Genomic DNA, 15,787 nt, shown 5'->3' with positions numbered 1-15,787 from the left:
AATACCACGTGTGCTGGCATCTTCTCATTGGAATTCATAGCCTCCAGAACTATGAGAAATAAATTTCTTAGCTACCAGCCTAAGATATGCTGTTGTAGCAGCCTGAACAAAATAAGACAAAAATGCAAAGTTCAAATGGCATTTACATTTCTAACTAGCTGGAAACAAATATATTTTATACCACAATAATTACATAAAACATTTTTTCTGTTTGTAAATAAAGTTTTATTGGAACATGACCATGTTTTCTATTTTACATACAGCTAGTCCCCAACTTATGATGGTTTTAGTTACAATTTTTCAGCTTTATAATGGTGCACCAAGGATACCCATTCAGAAGAAACTGTACTTCAAGTACCCATAAAACCGTTCTGTTTTTCGCATTCAGTATTCAATAAATTACATAAGAAATTCAACACTTAATTATAAAATAGGCTTTGTGTTAGATAATTTTACCCAATGGTGGGCTTTGTAAGTGTTCTGAGCATATTTAAGGTGGGCTGGGCTAAGATGTGACATTCAGTAGCTTGGGTGTCTTAAATGCATTTTTGACTTATAATGGGTTTATTGGGATGAAACTCCAGTGTAAGCTGAGGAGCACCTGTATATTCTATGGCTACTGTTCTGTTACAGTGGCAGGGCTGAGTAATTGTAACAGAGATTGTATGGTCTAAAAAGAATAAAACGGCTGTCCCTTTACAGACAGTTTTGTTGACTATGGAATAGAGAATAGTCTCAACATATTGCCATAGTGTTTTTGCCATTTATTATATGCATAACTATGCATTCGTTGTATTTTTGACAATACTTTAATGTAACTAAATCTTTTCAACAGCAATGAGATAAGTTTTGTAAAAATATCAAGTACCACATTTCTATTTCTCAAATAAATTGATGATGCATGTAAAATTTGCACAACATATTTGTTGATATTTTGCCTTCTGTATTAGTCCATTTTATGCTGCTGATAAAGATATACCCAAGACCGGAAACAAAACTAGGTTTAACAGATTTACCGTTTCACATGGCTTGGGAGGCCTCAGGATCATGGCAAAAGTCAAGGAGAAGCAATCATATCTTACATAGATGACAGCCAGCAAAAAGAGGGAGCTTGTGCAGGGAAACTCCCCCTTATACAACTGTCAGATCTCATGAGACTTATTTACTATCACGAAAACAACATGAGAAAGACCTACTCCCATGATTCAATTAACTCCCACTGTATCCCTCCCACAACACATGGGAATTCAAGATGAGATTTGGGTGGGGACACAGCCAAATCATATCATTCCTCCCCTGGCCCTCCCAAATCTCATTTCCTCACATTTCAAAATGAATTATGCCTTCCCCAAAATCTTAACTCATTTCAGCATTAACTCAAATGTCCACAGTCCAACTTCTCATCTGAGACAAGGCAAGTCCCTTCTGCCAATAAGCCTATAAAATCAAAAGCAAGTTACTTACTTCCTACGTACAATGTGGGTACAGGCATTGGGTAAATACAGCCATTCTAAATGGGAGAAATTGGCCAAAACAAAGGGGTTACAGGCCCCATACAAGTCCAAATTTCAGCTGGGCAGTCAAATCTTAAGGCTGTAAAATTATCTCCTTTGACTCCATGTCTCACATCCAGGTCACACTGATGCAAGAGGTGGTTTCCCATGGTCTTGAGCAGCTCCACTCCTGTGGCTTTGCAGGGCACAGCTTCCCTCCTGGCTGCTTTCACGGGCTGGGGTTGAGCATCTGCAGCTTTCCCAGGCACGTGGTGTAAGGTATCAGTGGACATAGCATTCTGGGGTCTGGAGGATGGTGGGCCTCTTCTCACAGCCCCACTAGGCAGTGCCTCAGTAGAGACTCTGTGTGGGAGCTCCAACCCCACATTTTCCTTTCATACTGCCATAGCAGAGGTTATGCATGAGAGCCTTCCCCCTGCAGCAAACTTCTACCTGGACATCCAGGTGTTTCCATACATCCTCTGAAATCTAGGCAGAGGTTCCCAAACCCCAATTCTTTACTTCTGTGCACTGGCAAGCTCAACACCACATGGAAGCTGCCAAAGCTTGAGGCTTGCACCCTCTGAAGCCGCAGCCCAAGTTCTATGTTGGCCTCTTTTGGCCACAACTGGAGTAGCTGGATGCAGAGCACCAAGTCCCTAGGCTGAACACAGCATGGGGACCCTGAGCCCAGCCTACAGAATCACTTTTTTCCCATATGCCTCAGGGCCTGTTATGAGAGGCTGCCATGAAGACCTCTGATAGGCCCTGGAGACATTTTCCCCATTGTCTTGGGGACTAACATTGGCTCCTCACTACTTATGCAAATTTCTGCAGCCAGCTTGAATTTCCCCTCAGAAAATGGATTTTTCTTTTCTGTCACATTGTCAGGCTGCAAATTTTCTGAACGTTTATGCTCTGCTTCCCTTATAAAACTGAGTACCTTTAACAGCACCCAAGTCACATCTTGAATGCTTTTCTGCTTAGAAATTCATTCTGCCAGATACCCTAAATCATCTCTCTCAAGTTCCACAAATCTCTAGGGCAGAAGTAAAATGCTACCAGTCTCTTCGCTGAAACATAGCAAGAGTCACCTTTACTCCAGTTTCCAACAAGTTCCTCATCTTCATCTGAGACCACCTCAGCCTGGATTTTACTGCCCATATCATTATCAACATTTTGGTCAAAGCCATTCAACAAGTCTATAGCAAGTTCCAAACTTTCCCACATTTTCCTGTCTTCTTCTGAGCCCTCCAAACTGTTCCAACCTCTGCTTTTTACCCAGTTCCAAATTGCTTCCACATTTTCAGGTATCTTTTCAGCAGCACCCCACTTTACTGGTACCAATATACTATATTAGTCCATTCTCACACTGCTGATAAAGATATACCTGAGACTGGGAACAAAAATATGTTTAATGGAATAACAGTTCCATGTGGCTTGGGAGGCTTCACAATCATTGCAGAAGGCAAGGAGGGGCAAGTCACGTCTTACATGGATGTCAGTAGGCAAAAAGAGGGAGCTTGTGTAGGGAAATTTCCCCTTATAAAACTATCAGATTCCATGAGACTTATTCACTATCAAGAGAGCAGCACCAGAAAGACCTGACTGCACCATTCAATTACCTCCCACTGGTCCCTCTCACAACATGTGGGAATTCAACATGAGATTTGGTGGGGACACAGCCAAACCACATCACCTTCCACCAGTGATGTCTCTGACAATGTGAAAAACCAATAAACATTAACCTGCCTCAGCATCTACCTAAAACAGTAGAGTAATTTTAACACGTCTCTGCCTAAAGATAGAAATTTTACCCATCTGGTTGGTTTTGCTCATCAATCTGTGAAGCTTCACTTTCAATGTTGACAAAACACTTATTGTTTTAAATTTATTTATGTTTATTTCACATTTCCTTCTGCAGTATAAAAAGAAAGAAAAAAAGCTCACGTGTTTACAGTTAAATTATTATTTTTAATTGATGTTATTAGATGCCTCAAATATGATATCTGTTTTCTTAGTCTATTTTGTGTTGCTATGATAAAATACCACATACTGGATAATTTATAAAACATAGAGAGCTATTTCTTACAGTTCTGAAGACCGGTAATCTCAACAGGGAGGGAGCTGGCATCTGGTCAGGGCTTTCTTGCTGCATAATTTATTGCAAAAGGGAAAGAGAGAGCAAGAGGAAGGAAGCTAAACTCATCCTTTTTATCAGGAACCCGCTCTAAATAACAGCATTAATCCATCAGTGATGGCAGAGCCCTCATAACCTAATCACCTTATAAAGGTCCCACTTATACTTTTCCATTGAAGATTAGGTTTCCAACACATGAATTTTGGGGGCACATGCAAACCATAATATTCTGCTCATGCTCCCCAAAATTCATGTCCTTCTCTCATGTAAAATACATTTATTAAATCTCAGTAGCCCCAAAGTCTTAACTATTTCCAACACCAACTCAAATGTCCAAATTTCAGAGTCTTATCAGAGATGGGTGAGTCTTGCAGCATGATTCATCCAGAAGCAAGTTCCTCTATAGCTGTAACCCTGTGAAATTAACAAGTTACGTGCTTCCAAAACAGTGTTGTAACAAGCATAGGCTAGACATTCCCATTCCAAAATGGAGAAGTAGGCAAGAAAAAAGGAATAAAAATGCCATACTGCCCAAGGTAATGTATAGATTCAATGCTATCCCCATCAAGCTACCACTGGCTTTCTTCATAGAAGTGGAAAAAACTACTTTAAAGTTCATATGGAACCAAAAAAGAGCCTGCATTGCCAAGACAATCCAAAGGAAAAAGAACAAAGCTGGGGGCATCAGGCTACCTGACTTCAAAGTATACAAGGCTATAGTAACCAAAACAGCATGGTACTGGTACCAAAACAGATATATAGACCAATGGAACAGAACAGAGACCTCAGAAATAACACCACACATCTACAACCATCTGATCTTTGACAAACCTGACAAAAACAAGAAATGGGGAAAGGATTTCCTATTTAATAAATGGTGCTGGGAAAACTGGCTAGCCATATGTAGAAAGCTGAAACTGGATCCCTTCCTTACCTGGTATACAAAAATTAACTCAAGATGGATTAAAGACTTAAATGTAGGATGTAACACCATGAAAACCCTAGAAGAAAACCAAGGTGATACCATTCAAGACATAGGCATAGGCAAAGACTTCATGACTAAAACACCAAAAGCAATGGCAACAAAAAGCCAAAATAGACAAATGGGATCTAATTAAACTAAAGAGCTTCTGCACAGCAAAAGAAACTACCATCAGAGTGAACAGGCAACCTACAGAATGGGAGAAAATTTTTACAATCTACCCATCTGACAAAGGGCTAATCTCCAGAATCTACAAAGAACTTAAATAAATTTACAAGAAAAAAATCAAACAACCCCATCAAGGATATGAATAGATACTTCTCAAAAAAAGTCAGGTATGCAGCCAACAGACATATGAAAAAATGCTCATCATCACTGGTCATCAGGGAAATGCAAATCAAAACCACAATGAGATACCATCTCCTGCCAGTTAGAATGGCGATCATTAAAAAGCCAGGCAACAACAGATGCTGGAGAGGATATGGAGAAATAGGAATGCTTTTATACTGTTGGTAGGAGTGTAAATTAGTTCAAGACAGTGTGGCAATTCCTCAAGGATCTAGAACTAGAAATACCACTTGACACAGTGATCCCATTACTGGGTATATACCCAAAGGATTATAAATCATGCTACTAAAGACACATGCACATGTATGTTTATTGTGGCATTATTCACAATAGCAAAGACTTGGAACCAACCCAAATGTTCATCAATGATAGACTGGATTAAGAAAATGTGGCACATATACACCATGGAATACTATGCAGCCATAAAAAAGGAGTTCATGTCCTATGCAGGGACATGGATGAAGCTGGAAACCATCATTCTCTGCAAAATGTCACAAGGGCAGAAAACCAAACACCGTGTGTTCTCACTCATAGGTGGGAGTTGAATGAGAACACATGGACACAGGGAGGGGAACATCACACACTGGGGCATATCAGGCGCTGGGGGACTGGGGGAGGGATAGCATTAGGAGAAATACCTAATGTAAATGATGAGTTGATGGACGCAGCAAACCAACATGGCACATGTACACCTATGTAACAAACCTGCACATTGTGCACATGTACCCTATAACTTAAAGTATAATAATAATTTTAAAAATGTCTTTCTCACAGTTGTGCAGACTGGAAAGTGCAGGATGATGGGGTGGTTGGGGAGGTATTTTGTGAGGTCATTCTTGCTACTTCATCCCATCTTCACATTCAAACAGGTAATAGAATTGCAGGAGAGCCTGTGAGAGAAAGCAAGAGGAATGGGGCAAAACTCATTACTTTATCAGAAACTTATTCCCAAAATAATGTCATTAATCCATTACTGAGGGCAGTTCCTTCATGATTGAATGATCTCTTAAAGGTCTCACCTTACAACACTTTAATCTGGGATTAATTTTACAACACCTTAACTTTTAGGGACACATTCAAAGCATAGCATCTCTTAATTCCAATAGTGGTTCTATTTATATTTTTCATTCAATTCATAGGATCAAATAAATATTTCGGAAATTTGTTAAGTTGAGGGTAAAACATCTGACATTAATAGGAGTGCTCTGAAAATGTAATCTAAAATTTAGCCTATTTAAAATTGAAGATAGAAAATTGTTATTCTGGTGCTAATATAAAAAATTTTGGAGGAGTACATTGTTATGGTAAAAGCAAGGTTCTTTCACAATTAAGAAATCAACAATGCTTTTATGTACTTGGAATTGATTGTGTTGCACAAGCAGATAATTCCTTGCTTAGTAAATAATCGTGACTGTGATGAACAGCCTCCAGTAAATCTACCAATGGGGTTGAATTGATATTTATCAAAAATTACAAATATATTTGTAAACACACAGTTGAATTGAAACTACTGTGAAATGTTGACAAATGGATAATCTCAATTACAAAAAATACTTGGTAACAACTCATGTTTTCCTTCTTTGTATCAAGTATCTATCAAATTATTGAAATGTTAGACACTGAACTCTGTTGAGTTCAGGATACAAAATTAACATACAAAATCAATAGTTTCATTATGCCACTAGTGAATTCTGTGGAAAAGAAATCAGGAAAGCCATCCATTTTACAGTTTTACAGTAGCAGGAAGAACTTTAGCCAAGGAGGTGAGAGATCTTTACAATGAAAACTATAAAACGTTGATGAAAGAAATTGAAGAAACACACACACACACAAACACATACACACACAAAGACATACCATGTACATACATGGAATAATTAATATTTCTAAAATGTGCATACTACCCAGAGTGACCTATAACTTCAATGCAATTTCTATCAAAATCCCAATGACATTCTTTACAAAAAAAGGAAAAAAATATATATCCTGAAATCTGTGTGGAACCATGAAAGACCTAGGATATCCACAGCAATCTTGAGCAAGAAGAACAAAACTGTTGACCTCACACTACCAAACTTCAAAACATACTACAAAGTTATAGTAGTGAAAATAGCATGGTACTGGAATAAAAAGAACACACAGACCAATGGAGCAGAATAGAGGGCACAGAAATAAACCCATACATCCAGGGCTAACTGATTTTTGACAAAGTTGTCAAGTAAAAATAATGAGTAAAGGAAGGCCTTTTCAATAAATGGTAATAAGAAAATTGAATATTCACATGCAGAAGAATAAGACCATACCCTTGTCTCTCACCATAAACAAAAATTAACTAAAAATGGAGTAAAGACTTAAATGTAAATACAAACTACTGCTGTCACTGGCAGCTTGTTCTTTTTAATGTTTTGACATAAAACATGCACATCCATACAGAGATATTTTAAATTAAATCTCCAGTTGTACAAGAGAACATGGGTGATACTTTGGCATCTGAATAATGAGTCTATAAAGAGGTGGCAGCGGAAAAAAAAACAAGGCATCACCATTTTGTCATTAAAGAAAAACATAATAAATTACATATTATTTCAATAAGATACAAAGAGGAATCTTACAAGTTTTAGTCCACTGTAAAGATGATAATATAAAAATTAAGGTTCTTCATGAGAAACAGGCCAGCAGCTGTGGTATGGGTGATTAAGTAAGAGCTTTGTCTTGTAGATTATATATCCAGGTTACCTTCCAGACTTTTCCACAGAGAAAAACTAAAAGAATACAGAAAAATGTTTAAAGTCTATGAAAAATACCTTGAGAACTAAGATCTTCCCTTTACTCTCTCTCTTTCCCTCTCTATTTCTCTCTCATGCTCTTTCTTTATTTCCTTTTCAATAACAATATGAGCAGTTTAGGAATTCTCTGTAAAGGGACATAATTGCTACCTTATTTCCAACTTTTTGTTCATGTCCCCTTGCATTAATTATCCTATCAGTTTCAATAATGTCTTACATTGAGATGGGGGTGAATAGTAGATTTCTTATTGTATTTTAAATGTAGACATTTGCATATTTTCTCACTAAATTACAAGATACTCAAAGGCAAAGACTTTTCATATTAAAGCAGGGTAGTTCATTGCAATGCAATATGTTTACTACATTAATGATGATTGACCCAAAAGTTAAGTTTAATCTGTTTCCTAAAACATCAAAATTGCAAATAAGTGTGGCAGGGACTATATTAATTTTTAGTTAGTAATTATGTATATTATATTTCTATTAAAACAAATTATATATATATATATTTTACTATACTTTAAGTTTTAGGGTACATGTGCACAATGTGCAGGTTAGTTACATATGTATACATGTGCCATGTTGGTGTGCTGCACCCACTAACTCGCCATTTAACATTAGGTATGTCTCCTAATGCTATCCCTCCCCACTCCCCCCACCCCACAACAGGCCCCAGTGTGTAATGTTCTCCTTCCTGTGTCCATGTGTTCTCATTGTTCAACTTCCACCTATGAGTGAGAACATGCGGTGTTTCGTTTTTTGTCCTTGCAATGGTTTGCTGAGAATGACGGTTTCCAGCTTCATCCATGTCCCTACAAAGGACATGAACTCATCATTTTTTATGGCTGCATAGTATTCCATGGTATATATGTGCCACATTTTCTTAATCCAGTCTACCACTGTTGGACATTTGGGTTTGTTCCAAGTCTTTGCTATTGTGAATAGTGCCGCAATAAACATATGTGTGCATGTGTCTTTTTAGCAGCATGATTTATAATCCTTTGGGTATATACCCAGTAATGGGATGGCTGGGTCAAATGGTATTTCTAGTTCTAGATCCCTGAGGAATCCCCACACTGTCTTCCACAATGGTTGAACTAGTTTACAGTCCCACCAACTGTGTAAAAGTATTCCTATTTCTCCACATCCTCTCCAGCACCTGTTGTTTCCTGACATTTTTAATGATCGCCATTCTAACTGGTGTGAGATGGTATCTCATTGTGGTTTTGATTTGCATTTCTCTGATGGCCAGTGATGATGAGCATTTTTTCATGTGTCTTTTGGCTGCATAAATGTCTTCTTTTGAGAAGTGTCTTTTCATATCCTTTGCCCACTTTTTGATGGGGTTGTTTGTTTTTTTCTTGTAAATTTGTATGAGTTCATTGTGGATTCTGGATATTAGCCCTTTGTCAGACAAGTAGATTGCAAACATTTTCTCCCATTCTGTAGGTTGCCTGTTCACTCTGATGGTAGTTTCTTTATTTTAATAACCACCTACAGTTATTTATTCATTCATTTTAGCTATTACTAAGTTTTAGGTGTCCAGTTCAGAACATTATATTTACTTTAGCAAATAAAATACAGGAATTCAAATTATTGAATTCCAGATAAGCAGAAAAGAAGTTTTAGCTTACATATATCCTATGCAATATTTGATACCTATATATAGTGACTTGAGTAATGGCCTTGAAAGAAGATATGTTCATGGTGCTAACACCTGGAACCTGTGAAAATGACCTATTTAGAAAAAGGTTTTGTAGATGTAATTAAGGTTTTGGAGATGAGTCATCTTGGAATTAGAAAGGGCCCTAAATGTAGTGAGCGTCCTTATAAAAAGGGAGAACACACACACACACACACACACACACGATGTGAACATCGAGGCAATTCGGAGTGAAGCATCTGCATGCTAAGGGGCACCGAGGACTTCCAGCAGCCGCTAGAAACTGGGAGGGAGACCTGAAATAGATTATCCGTCACAGGCTCAGAAGGAAGCAGACCTGCTGACATCTTCATTTTGGACCTGTAAAATCCTGAACTATGAGTGAGTAGATGTCTGTTGTTTTAAGCCACCCTGTTTGTGTTAATTTGTTATGGCAAACGTAGGAAATTAATGCACTATTTCAACAACAACAAAAACAAATGTTGTTTATCTAAAATTGAAATTTAACTGGACATCCTGTAGTTTTATTTGCTAAATCTGTTGACCTTGCTTTAGATGGATGATCTCATTAAATGCTCTCTGTAAACATAAGAGCTAGCTGTTATTGTTCTGCTTTACATTAAGGAACTGAACTCTAAGAAGTTTTCAAGCTAGCCTAATAACTAATCAGTCAATGAGCATTTGAGTCACAATTCAAAAGTGAAACTTTATAATCTTCAGCTCTTAATTAATATGATACCACCTTCTAACATGTCTTGGGGTGAAATTTATGATATAATAAAAACTGAAAAATTGTAGGAACAAACTTATGCATGCATCTTTATTCTAGGATGGGGAAGGGTGGAAGAGAGGAGGAGAAACATAGGGCATCAGAGTATTTGAGGACCAACAGAACAGCAAGAGCTCAAGACGGTCTACCACTGGATACAAAAAAAGAGCCACCAGGCTGGGTAAGGTGGCTCATACCTGTAATCCCAGTACTTTGGGAGGCCGAGGCGGGAGGATCACTTGAGGTCAGGAGTTGAAGACCAGCCTGGCCAGTGTGGTGAAACCTGTTCTCTATTAAAAATACAGAATATTAGTTGGGCTTGGTGGTGCACACCTGTAATCCCAGCTGCTTGGGAAGCTGAGGCATGAGAATTGCTTGAACCCTGGAGGCAGAGGTTGCGGTGAGCTGAGATTGCACCACTACACTATAGCCTGGGAGTGGGGGGAAAGCCAATTCCTGCTGTAAAACTCAGAATACAAGCAGTGGTTGCTCTCACAGAGTAGAAAGGGAATATGCGAAAGCAAATGAATGAAAATGAGCATGGCAAACGAGAGCATTTCAAGATACACAACGTGAGTATAGCAGAACGCATGCCTGTGAGATGACTGTATCATCATTCTTTCATTCATATCACTTCTTTGGTAATGTGGTTTTCGTATCTGGATTTCCAGCAACGTCTAGATTAGCTCTTACCTAGAACTATGAAGATATTTATTCAAAGCCTGGCTCAGTCTAACTTCGCAGATTCTCTTCCCTTTCCCATGTATTGAGAGAGCTGCGCTACAATGTCCCCGAACTTCATTCCATCACGAATGTGGGATAGCCTACAAGGTGGTAAATAATGCTGAAAACAGCCATAAACAGTGAAAAGTAGCTAAGCAAACTGAACCTGCCAGGCTTCAACAGCAGAAACTCTCCAGTTTAGATGTAGTAGAAGTTTTCCTCTTGATTAAGTGCTGTGCTTTAAGACAATTTTTCAACTGTTTTTAACTTCTAAAAAAAGTGGATATTCAGCAGTTTGGAGATACATATGCACTAAGAAATCATATTGCTTTTAAATCTTTAACTTAAAAACAACTCCAAGATGTTTGTGCTGATCTTACACAAATTCTTATAGAAAGTGATTCGGGTTTCAGGCTGAAACCAAACTCCTCACAGTGTAGCGAAACAGAATCAATTATTATTAGACAGCAATGAGTAGGTAAATGCAGAATTAAAGTGGAATCTCTGAGCAGCCCTAAAACACGGTGTTCTGACAAATGTTCTCTTATTCAGCATGGCTGTCCTTTTGTAAGTGTTCACAAAATGGTGCAAGAAGCATGATAGCTGGCCTCTGAGCACAATTAGACTAAAACTCATGTTGCTTTGAAACAGAAAACAGGTTTTTAAAAATATATATGATTTGGTATGGGATAAGACATTTTTGAAAGATATATCTCTTAAAAGATATATAACTATAAAATGGCTGTATAATTGCAGAATACGTCCTAGAAGATTTTAGTAAAAATATTAGGCAGAATTATTCCTGTGTGCTTACAAATCATTTTTTCCCCACCTAGATACACAAAAAGACCACAGCTTCTAGTTTTCTTGTATTTGAGTGGGGCCCATTCTGGCCATTAAATGTAATGGAACATGTTTGCCACTTCTAGGTCTAGTTACTAAATTGTTTTTACAAGATTCTCCACACTCTCTCCACGCAGCTGGATGCAGAAGAGAGAGATACAAGACCACATGATGGAAGGGGCCATCCTCACTGACTTCACCACCTGGAAGGAAGCTATGGAGGAGAATTGCCCAAACAAATACAACTGCATCAAATTTTGCCTCTGTAAGAAATAGATCTTTGTTATGCTACAATAGGTCCCTGACATTTGGGTTTTATTTGTTATAGTAGCTAGCGTTATTTTTACTTAATAAATGGATCTCACGGTTCTGTAAGGCTGCAACATGCTTTTAAAATGTTCAGACACAATGATCAAACAACAGGAAGCCAATAAAGGACTTTATAAAATTTAGTTCTGGATCAGTGCATTATCTGGCCTTTTCTTGGGTCTTTGTTAGACTTTGACATTCTATTAGTGGATTGTTAAGATACCTCCGTGCATTAATACACATTCAGTTGTGAGTTTTAAACCCTCTACTCATCTCTCTTTTCAATTTGGAATTAATTTCACTTGTGTGATTAATGGTCTAGGAAAGGGTTTTGATTACATTATCTCATTTGATTCTTGTTAGAAGTTTCACAATTAACACATGAAAGCTATCATTTATGAAGGTTGCTATATTCCACGTCCTCTTTCTTATACTGGAAGAGTCAGAACCAAAACAAAACTTAGAGGAGTTTCTTTTTTTTCTAATTGCATCTATATTTCAGTTTCAGTTCTAAAATAATAAAAAATTTGTATAAAAGTTTCCCCAGTTTAATAAGAAAAAATTAAAATATACAATATAGAATTTTTAAAATGTTTATAACAAATTTTGCCTAATTTTTGTTAGTTGAGAAAATTAAAGTTGATAACTTTTTAAAGTATGTGAAAATCAATATCAAATTAACTTAGATATAGTATGCTTATAGTGGAGTCTGTAAAATCCAGAAATGTGTGTGTAGGTATGTTTGTTAATGATGAGTACTTTTAAGCATTCATAAAAGTAAAGAGGGGTATATTAATTCACCTCTGCATAACTGCCAACCATCAGTAGAAATTATCAAGATGTTGCGATATTTGCTACTTCAACCTCCAATCTTATTTTAATTATTTTATATATTGTTTTGTTACAAAGAAAGAAATATATGATGTTACCCATTTATATTTTAACACAAATATATACAATTTTTGAATGTATTCTTAAAAAACATCAAAAACTTATGAATAATTATTTGTTCTTATCTAATATCTAGGCTACATTTAAATTTTCTCAATAGTCTAAAGTGTATCATTTAACATAATTACGATCCAAACAGATTTTACCTGTTATATTTTTTAAAATAAATATTGACTCTTTAAATGTAAATCCTTCTCCTCAATTTATATATATATACACATATATATATATATATAAATCATTAAATTAATTTTTGAAAAACCTAGGTTTTGTCCTGTGTACTATCCCATATTCCATAATGGTCTATTTGCTGTTTCAAAATGATACTTAACTTAGTCTTTTGTTCTGTTTTACTTGTAAAAAATAAAATTAGCACTAAATTATTGATTTAACTAAAGTTAGACATTTTTGGCAAGAATACTTCATATGCTGTGCTGTATGCAAATATCAGTTGCAAAATCTTTTTGTATCTCACTTTTGATTAACTGAAATTTCATTAATGGCCTCAGAATCTCAGAAGATGACTGACAGATGACTCCACTGAGAAGTTCTCTCTGTGTGTGTGCATGTGTATTTAATGAATATTTCATCTAATAATTTCATCCATGGATATTTGTTGCCTGGCAATAAGGTGATTTTTCTAAGTCTATAATTCCTTCTGTTTTAATTATCTATCTTTATTTTATATAAAACTAACCCTCATCAATTATTGTTATTTCAGTGAAATGCAGTTTATGTAAGGAAAGCTGAATATATGTTTAACATTTTCCCTTTAATTGCTAATTTTCTGAATGAGATATTTTTCAAAATCTTCCATAGTGAATATAAATTGCATGATTTTATTTACTAATATAATGTTAAATATTTTTACATATATATTCATGAAAGATATCAATCCATAACTTATTTGTATGTGTGTACGTTTGTGTGTTTGTGTTTCCTTGTCAAGTTTTGGTATAAGACTTATGTCTGCCTCATAAAGCAAGAGACAAAGTATTCTCTCCTTAATTCATATCTAAGAGTTCTGAAAATATTTTTAAGTTAATATTTGAAAGTTCTAATAACTTAATTTTTAGAATTTTGTATCATTTTTAAAGTTTTATTTTGGTATAATTAATATAAAAGATTGAACATATTTAATGTATACATTTATTTCAGTTTAAACATATGTATAAACATATGTATAAACCTGTGACACCATTACCACAACCAAGGCACTATATATATATATAATCTCCTAAACTGTCCTTTGTCGTTTGTCCTTTGTGTGTGTGTGTGTGTGTGTGTGTGCGCGCACTGTTATATGCATTTGTTGTAACAACATATGCCATGATATCTATTCTTTTAAGATATTTTAAAGTGCACAATACTGAAATATTAACTACAGACACTACGTTGTATGGCAGATCTCTAGAACTTACCCATCTTGCAGAACTGAAACTTTATACCCATTGAATTTCAATTCTCCAATTCCCCCTCTTATGTTACTAATTAATACCATTCTATTTTATGCTTCTATGAATTTGACTATTTTAGATATCTCATATAAGTGGAATCATATATTATTAGCTCTTTTTGTAATCAATTTATTAACTTAGAAAAAATATCCTTTAAATTCCTTCATACTATTGAAACTGGTACAATTTCCTTCTTTTATAAGGCTAAATGATATTTGATTCTATGTATATATCATATTTTCTTTTTCCACTCATCTTTTGATGGACATTTAGATTATTTCTTTCTTCATTATTTACTTTCTGTATCATTTATTTCTGCTCCAGTCTTTATAAATTTCTTCATTTTACTTATTTTGTATTTACCTTGCTCATCTTAATCTAGACGCTTAACGAAGAATCTTAGGTCATTGACTTTATATAGTTTGTTTCATTTGTAATATCAAAATTAAAAGCTATATTTTTCATTGAGCACTGCTTTATCTACATCCCACATATTCTGATATTTTATTTTTATTGTAAATAAATTTGAAATATTTTTTAAAATTTGATTGTAATTTCTTCCTTAACATTTGTCAGCATGTTAAATTTCTAAATCTTTGGGAGGCTTCTATATTTGCTTTTCAAAGCACTTTCAATTATTTCAGTATCATTTTGATTTGTCAGTTTTCTTTTTGCTATAATTCTTTTCATTTTTAAGTGGTTATTCTGGAGAATACAATATCAGACATAATATTTAAACACTATACATAAAATATAAGAACCATGTGATAATGAAGTTTAATTTACCACCATCCCTCTCCCTTACACAAAGTAGTTGTATATGTCATACTGGCATACAAAATAAATCTACAGTGACAGTGTTATTCTTTACTTCTGACTCTGTATATATTTTAAAAGATTGAGGAAAAAATCACTTTATGTTTACACCCTCCATTTATTATTTCTAGGACTCTGTATTCCTTATCTAAGATTTCCTCTGGTCTTGTTTCCCTTCAGTCTAAAAATCTTCCCATAGCATTTCACATACTGCAGGTCTGCTGGTAAAAATTCCCTTTTATTTGCTTATTTACAATTAAGGAAGAATAAAGAAAAATGCCTTATTCTTCCTTAATTGTAAAAAAGTATGAACATAATATTTTTTGTTGAGATGATCATCTTCTTTTGCCATTCTAGATTTGTGTTTCTACTCTCTTCTGGCCTGCATTCTTTCTGATGAGATGTTGGCAGCCATTTCTACTGCCATTTTCCTGTAGGGATCACTGCACTAGTCTCTGGATCCTTTCAAAATCTAACTTTGATTTCTAACAAGATGAACATGTTACT

The 15,787-nt window shown here is 35.6% G+C and overlaps 1 long non-coding RNA gene across 1 annotated transcript in view; it reads right to left on the bottom strand.

Moving 5' to 3' along the window:
• Positions 1 to 5,724: 5,724 nt before the first annotated feature.
• Positions 5,725 to 15,787, bottom strand: part of LOC129524410 (uncharacterized) — a 281,757-nt gene continuing 271,694 nt past the window's right edge. The window contains exon 5 of the long non-coding RNA XR_008668161.2: positions 5,725 to 5,853. This is a non-coding gene — a long non-coding RNA (uncharacterized lncRNA). The remainder of the gene's footprint in view (positions 5,854 to 15,787) is intronic.

The sequence above is a fragment of the Gorilla gorilla genome, chromosome 7 (genome assembly GCF_029281585.2).
Source record: "Gorilla gorilla gorilla isolate KB3781 chromosome 7, NHGRI_mGorGor1-v2.1_pri, whole genome shotgun sequence".
NCBI lineage: Eukaryota > Metazoa > Chordata > Mammalia > Primates > Hominidae > Gorilla > Gorilla gorilla.
This window is presented reverse-complemented; position numbering and strand designations above follow the sequence as displayed.